Source organism: Gossypium arboreum, chromosome 6, assembly GCF_025698485.1.
Source record: "Gossypium arboreum isolate Shixiya-1 chromosome 6, ASM2569848v2, whole genome shotgun sequence".
In the NCBI taxonomy this organism is placed as follows: Eukaryota; Viridiplantae; Streptophyta; class Magnoliopsida; order Malvales; family Malvaceae; genus Gossypium; species Gossypium arboreum.
This window is the reverse complement of record NC_069075.1, coordinates 52,038,479-52,050,812: the sequence shown is the minus strand read 5'-3', so window position 1 is coordinate 52,050,812 and position 12,334 is coordinate 52,038,479. Positions and strand designations below refer to the sequence as shown.

At 37.4% G+C, this 12,334-nt stretch overlaps 1 non-coding gene across 1 annotated transcript; it reads left to right on the top strand.

Moving 5' to 3' along the window:
• Window positions 1-9,801: 9,801 nt before the first annotated feature.
• Window positions 9,802-9,907, top strand: LOC128294513 (small nucleolar RNA R71). The gene has a single exon (XR_008284822.1). It is a non-coding gene; the product is annotated as a small nucleolar RNA R71 (small nucleolar RNA).
• Window positions 9,908-12,334: the final 2,427 nt, after the last annotated feature.

Sequence of the window (12,334 nt, the reverse complement as noted above, 5' to 3'; positions counted from 1 at the left end):
TAGGGTGTATTTAAAAGCTTTGGAATGCCTAAAAGCCCTCAAAATTAGCCTTTTCCGAATTGGACTCAACTTGGGCTCGGCAGGGAAACGCCCGTGTACGATTACTCCAGGCGACGCTCGAGCCTGCCAAATTGATATGGCCGTGTGGTTTGCCCGTATGAGGAGGTCCAGGTCGTGTTGATTTCATACTTAGGCCCGTTTCTCCTTCCTTTCGTTCTCCTATGCTCTCCTAAGTGTAAAAAATGAAATTAAAGAATTAGGAGCATCGAATTCACCAATTCTAATGGAAAATCATCCATAAAATGCGTTAAACATGGGGTAAAAATATGTATAAATTATGGTTTATCAAATACCCCCACACTTAAGCATTTGCTTGTCCTCAAGCAAAATTCCCAACTCATAATCAAAATAAATTCTTCTCAACTTATAATTTCTATCGATAATATCTCAGAATAATCCATAGGTAATCATACATTGAGAATTTAACTAAAAGAATATAAAAGTTTCAAACATTCCAAGTTGAGTATTTAATCATGCAAACATAGGTGTCTCTCCTCATTTAAGTAATTACCTTTGATTCAGAATACCACAGAGTTTCACATCCTCACTATAGATTCACTCAAATTACTCGAGGTGTTTAAGGACAATAAATGAAGCACTCAATAGTCAATAATGAAAAGTCATTACCATAGGCTTGTATGAAAATCAAATCTCCACCACTATAATTTAAGATGATACATTAATCAAAAGGTGTTTAGAGGGCTGTAATGAGGTTTGGTTAAGGGGTGTGGTCACAAGCTGAAAGAATGGGTTAGAATCGAGATTGAATTGAAAAATTACCTAACTAGAAAAAGAGTTCATCATTACTTGCGTACAACTGAGCTTCTTCTCAGACTAAGGAATTTAGCTTTTGAAGCTTACAAACAAAAGATCACTACTAATATGTATACATGTTTTTTTTTAAAGAACACATTAAATTACAGAGTAGAATAAAACATAGCTAAACAACTATTTCAATTCAAATCTCGACAAAAATGGAGCTTAAATTAATTTAGAGGATTTCAACACTAATAGGTTAAAGGTTAACATTAAGGGTAATACAAGAAATGGCTTGTTAGGCTTAAGGGGGTTCACTAGGGGTTAATTGTGGAGGTAGGCTTTTCATGGCATGAGTGGGTTAATCCTAAGTGCCTTAATCATTTTGACATATCAAATCAAATGGTGTGGTCTCAACATGAATAATCAAGCAAGTTCTAGAATAATAGTTCACCACTGACGCACTCAAAGCAATAATAAAAGTGAGCATGAAAGAATTAATAAATGCTCAAAAGGCTCAAAAATCTCACAAAAATTATGGCTTTTTAATGTTTAAAACTTGTGGATCCCAACTCAAAGTAATACCTAAATTTTGGGGAAACAACCTAAAATTTTAAATTCCTAAAAATCAACTTATCATGCTTGATTCTCTAATGTCTTAAAGTTTAAACAATCAATGCATAAATGCCTATGTTTTAATTCAAGATATATCAATCAAAATCATAAATTAATCAAAATTTATCATAAATATGATATGAGAGCTTTTCAAGAGAACAAGGCAGTTATTCAGGGATTTTTCTAATAATAAAATAAATATCCCCCCCACACTTAAGACGTACATTGCCCTCAATGTACAAAGATATATAGTAAAGTATAAAAATAAGATAGGGGGAGAAGTGAAACTTCATGTATTAAGAATGGATGATATTCTTGGATTAGCGAGATCGAGTATTGGAAATTAATCTGGATGTCAAGCATGATTCTGAATGATAAAAAGAGAGTGAAGGGAATAATCTTGATAGTAGTCACAAAGATAAGCCGTGTTTAAAACGAAAACAAATGAATCTTAAAAACTTAATGAAAGAAAAATAAAATAAAAGAATTATTCTAATTTCTCAAATGGCACAGCCGGTGCACACGCCTGTATGGGTCGTGGCTTGGTTGTGTTCGTCAAAAATTAAGGTGTCGTCACACGGCCTTCTGGCACGCCCATGTGTATAGGCCGTGTGGTTATATGATCATGTTACACGACCGTGTGTGATGTGATTCACTTCTCCCACAGTCGTGTAGCTCTACATACGTCTGTGTTATTTTGATAGTGTTGTCCACGGCTACTAGACACAGGCGTGTTGCATGCCTATGTTCATTTGGCAGATTCGGCTACGGCCATGTCGCATAGCCGTGGCGCTTTCTCGTGGCCCGTGTTTAGGGAAATCTTTTACCCTGTTTTTGCACAGCTATATCGCACGGCCATGTTTCCATCCGTGTTGGTCACATGACCTTAATCACGGCCATGTGATCGGCCGTGTGGTGTTGTAACATCCTGATTTTCTGGTTTTTCGCAATTCTTGATATTTTAAGTAAGTTTCTAAAATTTGGTATGTGATTATGGAATTCATAATTTGGGTATGTAAATGGGCTTATGGAAGGCCCATGAGTTGGCCAAAACCCAGTAGAATTTTTAAATTTTGGACTTAGGAGTTAGGGGTTCTGGCTAGGTGCCCTTATATAAAGTTGTGGGTAAAATGTATCACAAAAAAAGCTTTAATAAAGTGGCAAGGGTGACTCCACTAAGCTCCTAAAAAGGTGGCGTGTGGAGCATAAGGGAAGACAGGGGATCGATTCCCTGTGTTGGCAAGTAAGAGTATTTATTTTTATGTGCAGGAAGGGTAAGTGTTGGAATCCAAGTGGATTCTCTAAGAGGATAGTTTGGATCAAGTCAAATGCATGGATTAAGCAGGGATAACGGGAGAGATTTTAGGGATTTGATATGAAGATAGAGTTGGCCAAATAAGGGAGATTGGAGGGGGGACTTTCGGCAGAGGGATTTAGTTAGGGATTTTCGGCACTTAGGTATTTGTGTGCCGTTTTCTCCCTGGAGGATTAGTCTCTTTCTCTCTTTTTCTTTTGCAGCCGAAACTACCATCTCTTCTTCCATCTTTTCTTCCTTCTCCTTCTTTCAAACCATCCCACTATTCCCTCAATTCACCTATTGTTTCTTTCCTTTATCTCTACTTCTGCCGAGGTACTACAAAAAGCCGAAATCAGTGAAGATAGGGGGTGCGGATTCTTTGTGACCAGAAACCTTTTCTTTCCTTTTCAATTGTTGGCGTTCAATTCCTTTACCTTTTAGGTGTACGGATTCAAGAGAAGAAAGACTGTGGTAAGTGCTCGAACTCTAAACGATTCCTAGAGTAACTTTTGGCCAAAAGTCGAAACCCCTCTAGTTTAGGGAGGTGGCCGAATATGGGTATAGGCCTTATGGGGTCTTCTTTTAATATTTTTGTGGTTTATTTAGTGGAGGAGCAGCAAGGTGTAGTGTCGACTTGGAGTAGCTTGGATCACCGGAGTGGCTAGACCTAGTCATCAATCGCGGCAAGGTAAGATTCCTAAGGCCATTATGGATGGTGGCCGAATGTGTAAGTATTAATATTAGAGGATTTTTGGTTTGGTTCAATTATGGGAAGCTGATTATTAACGATGGATATAGGAGAAATTGTGTAGGAGATCTCGTTGAGGAATATCGCCAAACAGGTGTGTAACGAACCCTTTTTCATAGCTTAAAGCGATAAATGCCGAAAAGCCGAAATGTCGAAACCCTTTTTCATAGATTCGTTGAGATGATGATTAGGAACATTGGAAACGGTAAGATCGTGATTTTTGGCATTCATGGTAAGTTGGGCCTCGAGGGGCTGCAATAGGGCCCAATAGGCTTTCGGGCCCATTTTTGCCCCTAAGTAAAAATTACGATATTACCCTTATAATATGAAAATGACCATTTTTGCCCCTAAGTAAAAATGACCATTATACCCCTAGGGTTTAAATGTGAATTTTGATACATGGGATTTTAGTAAACATGGTATGTATGATATGCACATGACATGTATGCTATGCACATGATATGTATGATATGCACATGATGTATTCATAAATGCATTAGGTTGGGCTTTTTTATGGATGGAGGAAGTGCAAAAGGGCTTATGCCCCAGTTATTAAAAGGCTTATGCCCCAGTTATTAAAGAGCTTATGCCCCAGTTATTAAAAGGGCTTTTGCCCTAGTTATTAAAAGAGGCTAGGCCTCCAGTTATATGATAAAGCAGCTATGCTTCCAGTGGAGAGTTATGGCGGGGTGGGTCGAGTTAATCCCCACATGGTGTGCTGGTTGGTACGGGTGGAGAGTAGCAGATGGTGGGTTGAGTAGTCTCCCCAAATGGGCTTGCATCTCTCATTGACATTACATGTGATATTGAAATTGGCCTATAGGCCATACCGTTTACAGTAAAGGCTTCGGCCCAGTAATATGAAATATGAAAAGGCTTCGGCCCAGTGTTATGAAATATGAAATATGAAAAGGGCTACGGCCCAGTACATGTTGAGATTGGATTTGGGCTTAGGCCCAACAAGCTATTATTGTTTCGGGCTCTGAAAGGGGCTTGTTGCGATCGAGTTTCCAAACTCACCCCTTTCCTTAACCTCAGATTGAGCCTTGATGTGGGGACTTGGTAGGAGGATTGAGTAGCCACAGTGATTGTCTTTGGGCTTTTAAATAAGCGTTGGTTTTCATTAAATTTCCTTTAATTATTATTTATTTTTGGGTTGTAATAAGGCCATTTTAACTTTCCTTTTATTTATTTTCGGGATTATTTTATTTTTAATAACTTTAAACCTGGTTGATAATTATTCAAATGGGCTAGACTTAGGACGTGTTTTCAAAATGATACTTGTTTTCAAAATATCTCAATGCCATGATTAATCGATTTATCAAAGACGTCCACTTAAACGAATTTAAACACGGTATAACAAAGTGTGGCTATGGTTGTGGGAATGTCTACGATTGGATCCAATCAAAGAGCTTGGTACTTAAGCAGCCTTCATGGCTCACCTCCTCTGTCTCGGATACCTACCAGGTGCTCAGCTTCCATACACTTTGTTAACTCAACAAAAAAATATGGTTTTTAAAACACTAAAACGGAACGTGGGTTTTCAACTCCAATATGGCACGTCAGATTCGGCCATAACGTCTGGGTCGGGTTTGGGATGTTACAGGTGTTGGGAACCTGTGCTTCAAATACTCTGTTAGTGGCCTAAATGTTTAAAACTTGAAATTTAAATAATTTAAAACCATTAGCACTCGGGTTGCCTCCCGAGAAGTGCTTGTTTATAGTCGAAGCTCAACTGTTACCTTGTTGGTTTATTTAGGGCAGTTTGTGGAGTAGTAGCTCCTCTCCATTGTCTTTAAAATTGTCACTATTATAAAGTTTGAGACATTGTCCATTTACTTTGAAAGTATGGTATGATGGGTGACTTACCTCTATTGTGCCATATGGGAAAACAGTTTGAATTACGAAAGGTCCTGACCATCGTGATTTAAGTTTCCCAGGAAACAATTTGAGTCTTGAGTTGTATAGTAAGACAAGATCTCTAACTTCAAATTGTTTTCGTTGCTTTAAACGAGTGTCATGGTGCCGCTTTGTTGCTTCCTTGTATAGGCGTGAATTTTCGTATGCATTGGCTCGCCACTCATCAAGCTCGTTCGGCTACATCAACCTATTTTTTCCTGCAATTTCGGGATCAAGTTTTAGAAATTTAATAGCCCAAAAAGCTTTATGCTCGAGTTAGAATGGTAGATGACAACTTTTTCCATAAATAAGTCTGTAAGGTGATGTTCCTATAGGGGTCTTAAAAGCAGTTCTGTAAGCCTATAATGCGTCGTCTACTTTCATTGGCCAATCTTTTCTGTTTGATTCTACTATTTTTTCAAGGATCCGTTTGATTTCTCGGTTTGCTACTTCAACTTGTCCATTAGTTTGAGGATGGTATGGGGTGTTTGTTCTATGATGAACTCCATATTTCTTAAGGGTTTTTTCAAATTGGGTATTACAAAAGTGAGTGCCCCTGTAACTAATAATTGTTCTAGGTGTTCTGAATCTCGATAAGAGTTTCTTAAGGAAACGTACTACCACTCTAGCATCATTAGTAGGTAGATCTTGGGCTTCCACCCATTTGGACATGTAATCAACTGCTACTAAGATGTATTTATTCCCAAATGAACTGAGGAATGGGCCCATGAAATTGATACCCCAAACGTCAAATATTTCACATGAAAGCATATAGTTTTGAGGCATTTTATCACGTCTAGATATGTTACCTGTCCGTTGGCATTTGTCACATGAGGTAACGTACCTATTAGCGTCTTTTAATAACGAGGGCCAATAAAAACCTGATTCAAGTATTTTGTGTGCGGTCTTAGTTCCACTATAGTGTCCTCTGCTTAGCCTTGAGTGGCAATGTTCCAATATTTTTTATGTTTCTGATCTTGTAACGTATCTTCTAATGACGTGATCTGCACATCTACGAAACAGAAAGGGATCGTTCCAAAAGTAGTTTTTCACATCATTAAAGAATCGCTTCTTTTGCTAGTGTGTTAACCCTTTTGGGATAATGTTAGCAGTTAAAAATTTTGTGATGTCTGCAAACCAAGGTACCTCAAAGTCAGATATAGCGAAAAATTATTCTTCAGGGAACGAATCATTTATTTCAACTTCATCTAGTTCTCTGGTGTTAGAGTTCTCAAGCTTGGACAGATGATCAGCCGCGAGATTTTCAGCTCCTTTCTTATCCTAAATTTCTAAGTCGAATTCCTGCAATAGGAGAATCCATCGAATAAGTCAAGGTTTGCATCAGTTTTAGTTAAAAGGTAGCGAAGGGCGGAATGGTCAGTGTAAACAACAACTTTAGATAATATGAGATATGATCAAAATTTATCAAATACAAAAACTACTGCTAGCAACTCTTTTCCCATAGTAGTATAATTCTCTTGTGCAGATGTCAAAGTTTTGCTAGCATAATGATAGGTTGAAAATGCTTGTCTCTCCGCTATCCCAGTACTGTACCTACTACAAAGTCACTCGCATCACACACTAATTCAAATGGTAAATTCCAATAAGGTGCAATTATAATTGGAGCATTAATTAATTTATCCTTTAGAGTATTGAATGCTTCTCAGCACTCCTGATTGAAATTAAAAGGTATATCTTTTTCTAGCAATTTAGTCAAAGGTTTAGCTATTTTAGAAAAATCCTTAATAAATCTTCTATAAAAACCAGCATGTCTTAAAAAGCTTCTAATAGCCTTAACCGAACTAGGAGGGGATAATTTTTCGATTGTTTCTATTTTAGATTTGTCCACCTCAATCCCTTTACTAGAAATTTTATGCCCTAATACAATACCTTCTTGAACATGAAGTGACATTTCTCCCAATTAAGCACAAGGTTCATTTCCTCACATCTTATTAAAACTCGTTTTAAAATTTTAAGACAGAGATGGAAAGAGTTACCGAATACCGAGAAATAAACCATAAATACTTCCATGATATCTTCCACGAGTTCGTTGAAGATGCCCATCATATAGCGCTGAAAAGTGGCAGGAGAATTATATAATCCAAAAGGCATTCTACGATAAGCGAACGTACCATATGGGCATGTGAATGTCGTCTTTTCTTGATCTTCAAGGGCTATTGGGATTTGGAAGTAACTAGAGAGTCCGTCTAGAAAGCAGTAATACATTTGTCCGGATAATTTTTCCAACATTCGGTCAATGAATGGCAAGGGGAAGTGATCTTTTCTTGTGGCATCATTCAGTTTCCTGTAGTCTATGCAAACTCTCCATCCTGAGACTGTCCTTGTTGGGATTAATTCATTCTTCTCGTTGGTCACAACTGTCATGCCTCCTTTCTTAGGGACAACCTGCACTGGACTTACCCAAGAACTATCAAAAATAGGATAAATAATTCTAGCATCTAGAAGTTCAATTACCTCAACTTTTACAACTTCCTTCATGTTAGGGTTCAGTTGTCTTTGAGCTTGCACACACAGTTTGTATTTATCTTCCATCAAAATTTTGTAGGTGCAAAAAGAAGGGCTGATTCCTTTAATGTCAGAAATTTTCCAAGCTATGGTCTTCTTATGGTCTTTTAATACTTGGATTAATTCCTCTTTCTCCTTGGGTTGCAAGTTAGAGGCAATGATAACTGGGAATGTAGAATCATTTCCAAGGAATGCGTATTCCAAGTGGTTTGGTAATTTTTTTAACTTCCAGTTTAGGTGGCTCTTCAATAGAGGGTTTTTTCTTAAGTTCATTGTTTATCTTAAGCCCCTCATATTCTACTCGTCTTGAAAAATGCTCATTAGGTTCATCATCTATCTCCTCTTCTTGAGCTAGATACAGTTTCGTCGTGTCCTTTTGTAAAGTTTCCTAAAAAAAAATCTTGAGTAGTATGATCAATAGAGTCAATAAAATAACATGAGTCATTCTATTCCCTAGAAAACTTCATAGCATCATAAATTTTAAAGATAATCTTCTTGTCACCTACTCTAACTACCAATTTACCGTCATCCACATCGATTATAGCCCTAGTAGTGGCGAAAAATGGACGCCCCAAAATTAAGGGTACTTCCACATCTTCATCTATGTCAAGCACAAGAAAGTCAATAGGAAATATGAATTTGTCTAATTTCACAAGTACGTCTTCTATAATGCCTCATCCTAGTAGGTTTAGGTTCCCCAAGTCCAAGTTGTTTGAACATTTTATATGGCATCAAATTAATGATAGCGCCTAAATCAGCTAGTGCTTTCCCAACATTCAGACTACCAATTAAGCAAGGGATAGTAAAACTCCCTGGATCTTTTAGTTTGGTTGGCATCTTGTTTTGGAGTATGGCTGAGCGAGTTCTACTGTAGACAAGTCCTCAAATTTCCTTTTATTTGTTAGAAGCTCCTTTAAAAATTTTGCGTATGTACTCATCTGCGAGATGGCTTTAACAAAAGGTAAGTTGATATGTAATTGCTTAAAAAGTTCAAGAGACTTACCAAATTGTGCATCAATGCGGTCTTTTTTCAATTTTGCTAGGTATGGAACTGGAGGTTTATATTCCTTCAGCACTATTTTGTCACTATTTTCGGGTTTTTCTTCCTCCCTTTCGCTTACCACGGCTTCTTGTGATTAGCTTCTTTTCAGTTTCCGCTAACACTTTTTCACTCCTTAGCGTAACTGTTTTCACATGCTCTTTTAATTTGGTGTTACTAGGTAAACTTCCTAGTGCTCTTTTTGAAATTAGTTTAGAAAGTTGGGCTATCTGAGTTTCGAGCCCTTAGATCGACGCTTGTTGATTTTTAAGTGTTATCTCGGTGTTCTGGAAATGAGTTTCTAACAATGAAATAAACTTTGAGAGCATCTTTTTAAGGTTCGGCTTCTTTTCCTGTTGCTAGGGTGGTTGTTAGTAGCCGAGAGGTGGTTGTGGTCTTTGATTTCCTTGACCGCTCCACGAGAAATTGGGGTGGTTCCTCCAACCTGCATTGTAAGTGTTATTATATGGATTGTTTTGAGGTCGAGGATTTAATTGCTTATTAACCATGTTGTGGCCATAAGGTTGGTATTCCAAATGGCTTGTTCCACCTCCATTTGCTTTGCACTCGATTACTGGGTGAACCAGTGAAGAACTAAGAAAACCATCAATCTTTTTATTTAAATGTTCTACCTGATTAGAGAGCATGGTGACCGAATTGACGTTATAAATGCCAGCTGTTTTCGTTGGCTTTGTCCTCACAACTTACCATTGATAGTTATTCAGTGACATCTCCTCTATAAACTCATAGGCATCTTCAGGTGTTTTACTATTGATGGTTCCGCCAGCAGCTGTGTCAACCATTTGTCGAGTCGAAGGATTCAGGCCATTATGAAACATTTGAACCTGTAGCCAAAGCGGTAACCCATGGTAAGGGCACCTTCTCAAAAGGTCCTTATATCTCTCCCATGCATTGTAAAGTGTTTCTAAATCCATCTGCAAAAAAGAAGAGATATCATTACGTAATTCAGCCGTTTTAGCCGGCGGAAAATATTTTAGTAAAAAAATTTCAGTCATTTGCTCCCAAGTACTAATTGACCCTCGTGGTAACGAGTTCATCCACTGTTTAGCTTTGTTCCTCAATGAAAAAAAGAATCACCAAAAATGAATGGCATCATTAGAGACGCCATTAATTTTAAATGTATCACATAGTTCTAAGAAGTTGGCTAAATGAACGTTGGGATCCTCATCCTGCAAACCATCAAACTGAACAAATTGTTGTATCATTTGAATAGTGTTAGGTTTTATTTCAAAAGTATTTGCAGCTACAGCAAGTCTAACTATGCTCGATTCAGTTCCTATTAAAGAAGGTTTAGCATAATCATACATAGCGCGTGAAATAGGATTTTGATTAACCACAATTGCAGGAGGTAGCTGATTGCCTTGGTTTTCAGCCATCTCTTCGGTTGGGGGTTGAGTATCGTCTTCTTGCTCGTTCTCTGTGTATCTTGATCTTCGCCTTATTTCTCTTTGATTTCTGCGAACTGTACGATCGATTTCTTCGTCAAAAAGTACTAGTCCTGACGGATTTTTTCTAGTCATAAACTATAAAAACCTGCCAAGAGAAGGAAAAAGTAAATTAATAAATAATAATAATAAATTAAAGTGCACGAAAATAAATGGCTAAAGTAATAAAAATTGAGTGTTCCTAATATTTCCGCTCCCCGACAATGGCGCCAAAAACTTGATCGCGTGATTTCGTGATAGGTTTTAAATATTTATAATTACTCGTTCTTGAACCAACTATTATCGCGATGTAGGCAAGTGTACCAATCGAATAGTAGTATAGTTTTAGCAAGACCGGATTGTCGAACCCAAAGGAGCTAAAAGTACTAGTAATTACTGTCTTTTTATTATCTAGCCTAAGAATAAAGAGGTTTTTGTTTTAACTAACTAATTATCTAAACTAAGAACGCACAGAGAATGGAATTGGGGAATTGCTTTTGGAAAAATCGATTGAATGAAGACAATACCTAAGGAAAAATCCACCTAGACTATACTTGTTATTCTGGCTCCGAATCGGACGATTTATTCATTTAACTTGTTCCATAGAGATCCCTAAGTTATGTTATTATCCATATTCAAGACTAATAACGTCTAATCCCTAGATTGAATAACGAGACTTTTCTCTAATTAACACTCTAGGGTTACATTAACTCGATTTATGGATCACTTTATTAGGTTTCACCCTAATCCAGAAAAATCTTGTCACCCTATGTTTAGGCGCACAATCAACTCTGCTTAATTATGACAAATGTACTCTTAAACAAGGTCTATTCCTCCTTTGAATAAGAGCTTATCTTGAATTGGTATCCTGGGATATCAAAACAAGAATTAAGAACACATAATTAAGAACAAGTCAAATATTTATCATACAATTCAAAAAATAATAACAAGATTCGTCTTAGGTTTCATTCCCCTGAGGTATTTAGGGGATTCAGTTCATAACTAAATAAGAAAACATCTCAGAATAATAAAGAATACAAAACATAAAGAAAACCTAAAACTGCTGAAGGGGAATTGAGGAGAGATCTTCAGTCTTGATGATGAATCTGGCTTCTGAGATGAATCAATCGGCTTTCTTGGAGTAATTCTTTACCCCCTACTTCGTCCTCTCTTTTCTTCCTTCTCTAGGGTGTATTTATAGGCTTTGGAATGCCTAAAAGCCCTTAAAATTAGCCTTTTCGAATTAGACTCAACTTGGGCTCGGCAAGGACACGCCCGCGGGACTCGCCCATGGGACACGCCCGTGTGCGATTACTTCAGGCCGTGCTTGAGCCTGCCAAATTGACACGGCCATGTGGTCTACCCGTGTGAGGAGGTCCAGGCCGTGTTGATTTCGTACTTTGGCCCATTTTATCCATTTTTGGCCCGTTTCTCGTTCCTTTTGCTCTCTTATGCTCTCCTAAGTGTAAAACATGAAATTAAAGAATTAAGAGCATCAAATTCACCAATTCTAATGGAAAATCATCCATAAAATGCGTTAAACATGGGTTAAAAATATGTATAAATTACGGTTTATCATTATTCACTTACGAGGCACTTATAGGATTAGTCCTGAAAATGGTTCATCGTATGCTTCTTGTACTATAATAATTCAATCCAAACACATTCATTTATGTATAAATATCTATCTTTAGTCGTATAATCATCATTATAATTATACTCACATATGATCAAGTAGTTCATTGAACATTTAAAATTTACTAATATCTTGACTATACATTAGCCTTTAAGCACATAAATAATTTGTATATTCCATTAACATTTAGCCCGATGAACTAGTAACTTGACTCGGATACTCGGGTAACTACTCCACACCAGAGGCATCATAGATGCATAACAAGAGCAGCGAAGTGCAGACAAAGGCACAAATGTGCAAACAGGGGCACTGA